Source organism: Arachis ipaensis, chromosome B08, assembly GCF_000816755.2.
Source record: "Arachis ipaensis cultivar K30076 chromosome B08, Araip1.1, whole genome shotgun sequence".
Classification (NCBI taxonomy): Eukaryota; Viridiplantae; Streptophyta; class Magnoliopsida; order Fabales; family Fabaceae; genus Arachis; species Arachis ipaensis.
Genome location: NC_029792.2, coordinates 48696957 through 48704057, shown reverse-complemented (window position 1 = coordinate 48704057; position 7101 = coordinate 48696957). Strand labels below are relative to the sequence as shown.

At 33.5% G+C, this 7101-nt stretch overlaps 2 long non-coding RNA genes across 2 annotated transcripts; one reads left to right on the top strand and one right to left on the bottom strand.

Moving 5' to 3' along the window:
* Positions 487-1898, top strand: LOC110265503. The gene is made up of 3 exons (XR_002351648.1): positions 487-601; positions 712-856; positions 1628-1898. It is a non-coding gene; the product is annotated as an uncharacterized LOC110265503 (long non-coding RNA).
* LOC110265502 lies at positions 2448-3671 on the bottom strand. Its single transcript, XR_002351647.1, has 2 exons — positions 3411-3671; positions 2448-3007 (listed from the first exon to the last, which is right to left on the bottom strand). It is a non-coding gene; the product is annotated as an uncharacterized LOC110265502 (long non-coding RNA).

Sequence of the window (7101 nt, the reverse complement as noted above, 5' to 3'; positions counted from 1 at the left end):
ATGATGTCAAATGCTTTATATGTCACATGAACAATACATCCACGTTGATCTATTTTTTGTCTTTAGTAAAAATAATGTGTAATTTACTCATTTTAATATTTATATATTTTTTATTTAATTTGAATTCAAATTTATTAGGTTTGTTAGGAGATATTTTTTTAAGTACAATCATGACTTATTTTAAATCTATTAAAACTAGGAATGGAAAAAAAAAACGACACTCATAAATTTTCGCGGAAATTATCCGTGACGGCAAAAAGTTAACGGGCACTCTGTCTAAAATCAGCTCATGTCTTTTGAGCTTATCTGATGCACCATTCAATTTAAAGCATTAGATTAGATTGATAACAGATCTAATGGTTTATATTTAATCTATAAATAATTTATTAAAATTTATACTAAAAGGTAACAAATCTTTTAATATTTTAAATTTGCCCCAATAATAAAACCCTCGTATCAGCTCATATTGTTCCTAACTTCCTATCTCTATTCAATTTCGGCTCAGCTCCAGAAGAACTTCCCAAAAAGAAATTCTATCAACACCTTTATCGAAGACCACCAATCACCCTGCGGCTTCTTCCTCTCCCATCTTCCACACCAGGTACCCTCCATGTCTCTATTCAATTTCGCGATTTCATCGAAATTCTTGCGATTCTCGTCGTTTTTTTCTCATTCCACCGAAATCTCGTGAATTCGTTTCATCCGCACCAGGTTCAACTCGTTGAGGTCGACACCGCAGTAGTCGTTGAACTCGAGTATCTCAATGTATGCATAAGGAGATAGCAGATCTTGCGCTGATTCATATAGAAAGTGAAGCAGAGAGAGAATCCGAGATAGAAGCACATTTTGCAGAACGGTGAGTAACCCTAACAGTGTCCACAATTGTGATAATATCTCCATTTTTGCAATGCTGATAAGCTGATATTTGTGTTTGCTGGTTTGAGATTTGTTGTTCTTGAGGAATGGTGGAGTGGAAAATGGAGTGAGAATTTGTTTGTTTCTTTTCACATTTTTTTTCTTTTTTTTCCCCTTTGGATTGTAACTTTGGGGGTTCTTATACATTGCATAAAGTGCGAACAGGGTCTACTAAAGGTTGGTGTTTTGGGTTTGGGATGAAAATAAAAGCAGCATTGAGCATATTGCAGAGAGTCAGAGATAGAGTAGGGTAAAAATTAAAAGCCAACAATAGAATGGCCAATTTTGCATAAAGATATTGTGAGATGAGTGAGGATACATTAGATATGATATTTTTAGTCATGAATAAATTAGAAAGATAATTGGGGTAGCATTTGTTTTAAAAAATACTATAGAATCTCTTTTTAGGTGGTTTGATCATGGATGAAGATTGTTATAAACTCTAATGAAAAAAGAGTAAATTAGATGTAGAACACCCTAATTGGCAGTGGTGGAAGCAAATTGCAAAAACTATAAACAAAACTATTAAGGAAGACTTAAATTTAGTCACTTCTCTGTACTTTATGCACAGTTTATGATAGATTGATAGTCCTTGATTACATCTTTTGATCCATATAGTTGAAAAAGACTTGATCGTTGTTATTCTATTTTATAATTTAGCAGGTCATATGTATAATTCATTTTTTCGAGTTAACACTGTACTGATATACAGGTATGGCTTGGGATGGCGAGGTGGGAGCTGGTTTGCAACAAAGAAGTTTAAAAAAGAGTAGATGAAACTGCCAGGACAGATTAAACCTAGAAGATGGGAATTGCTTGGGAAGATAAAACCAAGAGAATTGAAATTTCAATTCCTCAAAAGTCCCTTAATAAGATCAATGTGTAATTTTACAGAAAAGTAATTATCAAAGAAAGTTAACTTATATTTTCTGGATTTACCACCCAAATTGCATGTGAATTATTAGTACCCTTTCCATTAGATCTAAAATTTGTAACTTCTATTGGCTTTATGCGTGAATGATGAAAGTAACAGATGGAAATAATTGATCACCTACCTAACTAAAAATGCAGAAAGAAGAGGATTAAAATTATAAGAAACAAGACTAAAATTAAAATAACTATAAGATGAGGATTAAAACTATAATTGATCACCAATGATAATGTTGCATAGTTTAATTATCAAATTGATTTCCAATTTTTGGTTTTCTGTATTAAATTAGAAGGATTAATATAAGAACTTCAAAAAATTTAGAGACTTTCATGCATAGTTATAAAAGATTAATGAACATATGGTGGTTCACAAGAAACTCCAAAAAATACTTAGTAACTGTGATTCAGAATATACAAATCATTCAAAGTCCTGATAATTGACTCCTAATTCTACTCAACTTGCATAGTAGAATTTGCTTCCTCTAAGATGCCCTATAGTTTGAGCAAGTTCATTATGTTAGTGCTGTCACAACTTGCATGAAAAAAATTTTCGGTTTCGTTCCTTGATGGTGAACGAATTTTCATTTATTCTTTTATTCTTCTCTTCTTTCCGATTGGCCGAAATATCGATCAGTGTTTAGTGGTTGGTTCCAGGAGTCTGAATCGTGTTTGTTCCAGGAATGTGAATCGCGGAAGTCAGACGTTCTCAACTAATAAAGCTATTTCTGCAAGACTTCTCTCATTCTTCTTCTTTTTCTTACCTATCTTGAAAAGATCCTTAATTTCATCATCCTCTTCACCTTCCTCTGCTTAGAAAATCAACATATTTTGGAATAGATCATATTTTGGTTATAAAAGAGACCAAATAGCTTGAAATGAAAAGAAAGCTTAAGTTACATCCATCACATATTTTGGTTTACAACATGCTACTGGTACCAAAACATTATCCTAATCATAAGGATATCAAACACAGTGGATCTGCTATTCTGCTTACAGGAGAATCTAGCAGTAAAAAGAAAAAATTCAGGAGAATTAATCATCAACTTGGGGAGCATCACCAAGAGAACGAGGTTCATCACTGCTAATAGTAACCACCAGCTTCCACCCCAGTGTCGTCTATAAAGTTGTCATCATCCACGTTCCTAACACCTTCATGATCATCCTATATAATGGAAACAGAATTTTTAAACAAAATCACAATACTAATTTCTGAATTTGCAAACAGACTAAAACAAATCAAATAGCAGTAACAAATAAAAAATAGAACAAAAAATAAAACTAGAGCATCATGAACATAATCATAAACACAAAAATTGAAATCAGAATCATAAGAACAAATTCCAAAATTTTTTAACTCTCATAAACAGAACCCAAAAAAATTCAAACAACCAAATAAACAGAACAAAAAAATAACTTAATGAAATCAATGAAACAAATTCGTATAGAAAATCTAAACAAAAAATAAGTAAAACAAAAAAATAATTGAATGAGTTCAATGAAGCAGATTTATACAACAAGAACATAAAAAGAACGAAAAAAGTGAAATCAATGAAGCAAATTCATACCTGAGGTTGAGGCTCCATTGGAACTCTGGAAGTGGAGGATGAAGGAGGAGACGGAGCACCACGGTGCTGACGACGACTCGAAGAGAGAAGATAGAACAGAGATACTGAGAATGAACGACGGGGAGAAAGAGCCTAATAGCGACGCCGGGAGATGGGCTGAGACTGGCAGCGAGTGCCGGATTGGACCGCGACGGTGCTGGCAGAGACCAGAGAAGAGTGGAGCAGGTGGCAGTGACTTTGTGGATAGATTGAAAAGTGTGATGAGAAATTACGGTTTTATTAGATGAATTTTAAAAATATTTGTGGTAGAAGTAAGAAAATAATAATTATTATTAAACCGCAATATGAGGTACATTTGCAAATTATATTTTGTGCATATTAGAAAAGCTCAAAAGACTTGAGCTTATTAAAGACAGACCCCGCAAAATCTCTAGTTAGAACTAAAACACCACAAATTGAAATAATTTGAGTGTTAAAAAGAAGAGTTAGTGTTAATGATTTTAACTGTAAAATAATTATATCAGGCATATTCTAAATCTTCAATTTCAATTCAATTCTTTTTGTTCTACACCTAAAAATTGCTATAAAATTGAAATGGAAATAATTTTTTGAAAAATTTAATTCAGTTCTTCCTCGATAAAGTCTCGAAACACACTCCAAGAATGGGATGAAGGAGAGAATGATAATTTTAAAAGAAGAGAAAAAAAAATTGACCGAAATTAACTATAAAAAAAAAATTAACACCATATTTTCGATACCTGATATCGCCTTGTATCACATGATGACATTAATTCGATACCTTTTCAGGAGCAGATATCCCATTTTACATTACTAGAAACTAGAATAAATCCAAATTAATAATGAGATTCTTGTTCAAATATAGTTTACCAGATATGACTTTTTTGTCCAAAGAATATGTAAAACGCTAATTTACATATTTACATTAATCAGATGGACTCTTTTTTTTCTAAAGTTAGATATATTTTACGAATAGATCTGTATAAAGATATAAAAATATTTTTTACATTTTCAACTAATTAAAATTTATATTTTTATCACATTAATTAACGGATAATCAATATACATTCGTATTTACTAATGGAATAATCGTATTGGTGTATTTTTTTGGGGAATAAAGTAAAAAAATTATTATTTTTAAAAAAAATAACTTTAATTTTTTGTCTAATGTCTAGACGAACTGAGTAACATGTAGTACAATTTACTTAGACATTAAACAAATTGTATGTTCCATCCTTCAGTTCATCTAGACTAAAGACAAACTACTACAAGAAATTATCGGAATAGCAACCGATTTAGTGATTGATTTGTTAACAAGGCCACTAAACCCTCACCAAAGTGTATCGGTCACTAATAAAATTGGTCGCTAAATTGTGACCAAATTTTCCGTCGCTAAATTGGTCTCTGAGTAAATCAGTCGCTAAATAGCGACCAACTTTTCAATCGCTAATTTGCGACCAGTGTTTCGGTCTCCAATTCGCGACCGTTATTTCGGTCGTTAAATTGGTCTCTAATTTGTGACTAACATTTTAGTCTCTAATTTGGTCGCTAAGTGTGAACATGTATTTTAGCAACCAACATTTTAGCCGCTAAATCGGTCGCTAATTAGCGACCAAACATTTTAGTAATCAAATTTTTATGGTTGATCCTAATTTTTTAATTATCATTTTTATTAAATTTTTACATTTAGGCCATCAAATATTGAAAAACCATCAACACAAAACCTACACCTTAACATGTAAAGTAAACAACACTTAAAAATTAACCAAAATAACATAACACACTTAAAAATAACCAAAATAACTCTGATGGTTATTGATAAACCACTATTTTATGGTTTATCTTGTGCTCATTTGAGTGGTTTTTATCAAGCCCTTACCCACTTATTCATATGATTTGCATGATTTTACAATCCCTTCCTAGTTTTGTTCTATGGTTGAAAACTTGCTTCCTAGAGATCTTTAATTTGTATATTTTAATTCTCCTTTATACCATTCGATGCCGTGATCCGTGTGTTAAGTGTTTCAGGCTTTATAGGGTAGGAATGGCTTAGAGAATGGAGAGGAAGCTTGCAAAAATGGAAGGAACACAAAAAACTAAGGAGATGACCAGCAAGCATCGACGCGCACGCATGGCTCACGCGAGCGCGCGATATGGAGAAATTTGTAGCGACGCGTGCGCGTGCCTGACGCGCACGCGTGGATTGGAGTTTGCACAAAGACGCGTGCGCGTGACTGACGCGTACGCGTGACACGCCAAAACGACCAGCGACGCGCACGCGTGGCTGACGCGTACGCGTGACATGCGCGATCTGCAGAAATAACAGAAAACGCTAGGGGCGATTTCGGGCCAAGTTTTGACCCAGTTTTCGGCCCAGAAACACAGACTAGAGCCAGGGAACGTGGAGAGACTCAACGCACATTCTCATTAGCATAGTTTTTAGTTTTTAGATCTGAATCTAGAGAAAATTACTCTTCCTCTAGGTTTTCTTTACATTCATAGTTTCATAGTTTTATGCTTTCACTTTTGGATATTGAAGAGTCATCACCTCCGTTAAAGTTACTATTCTAGTTTGTTTTCTTACTTCTTATTTATTTATTCCATATTCTTAATTCTTGTTTAGAGTTACAATTGAATTATTTTCATGGATTGTTAATGCAAAGGATTACTTTTACTTTTAATTAAATTGTAGTTATTGTTTATCATGTCTTCTTCTTATATTCTTATGAGTGTTATATTCATGTCAATGGAGTAGATCCCCTACTTGACATGGGGGTTGATTAAGAGGAGACACTTGAGTTGGAATCCTCAAGTGATTAGTTAAATTGGAAGTTGTTGGCTAATTCTGTATTTACTAACGCTAGACCTTCCCAAGGGAGAGGACTAGGATTTGCGAATAAGAGTTAGCTCAATCACTTGACTTTTCTTTATTTAGTAAGGGTTAACTAAGTGAAAATAACAACCTCTTTATACTACACTTGAGAGAATTTCAACAAGGATAGAACTTCCAATTAATCATTCCCCCAGTCAAGGCTTTTTATTTTGAATAATATAAATCTCTTTTAATTTTCATTGCTTTAATCTACAATTATATGCTTGTGCTCATTGCCCAAACTCAAAATCTCTTGGAAAACTCCTGATTAATAAATTAGCACCCTTTTTGGCAACTCGTTGGGAGACGACCTGGGACTCATACTCCCAGTATTTTTATTCTAAACTTTTGTGACAACCTTTCTAAATTGATGAGGCAGATTTTTGCTGGTTAAGAGCTATACTCGCAACGTAATTCCTATATTGATCTCTTAATTGGCCAACTTCTGCCCTGCATCAATTTTTGGCACCGTTGTCGGGGAGTTCCAATTGTGTACTAAATTATTAATTAGTGTACATATTTTTATTTTATTTACATATTTTATTTTTATTTTGTTACCATGAGCTATATGTTTCTCTCATTGAATGACGCGTTCACTGCCTGATCCGAGCTTAGCCGCATTTGACTCTGAAATTGAAAGAACTATTTCACGTATTAGGCGAGCTCGGCGCAGGTTAGCCTCTGAGGGTGGTGAAGTGATTATTATCGATTCACCAGTCTCATCTGAGGGCGAATCTGAACTGCCATCTGAGGAAGAAACAAGCTCCTTTACTACTGATTCAGTTGATTCACATGCAGATA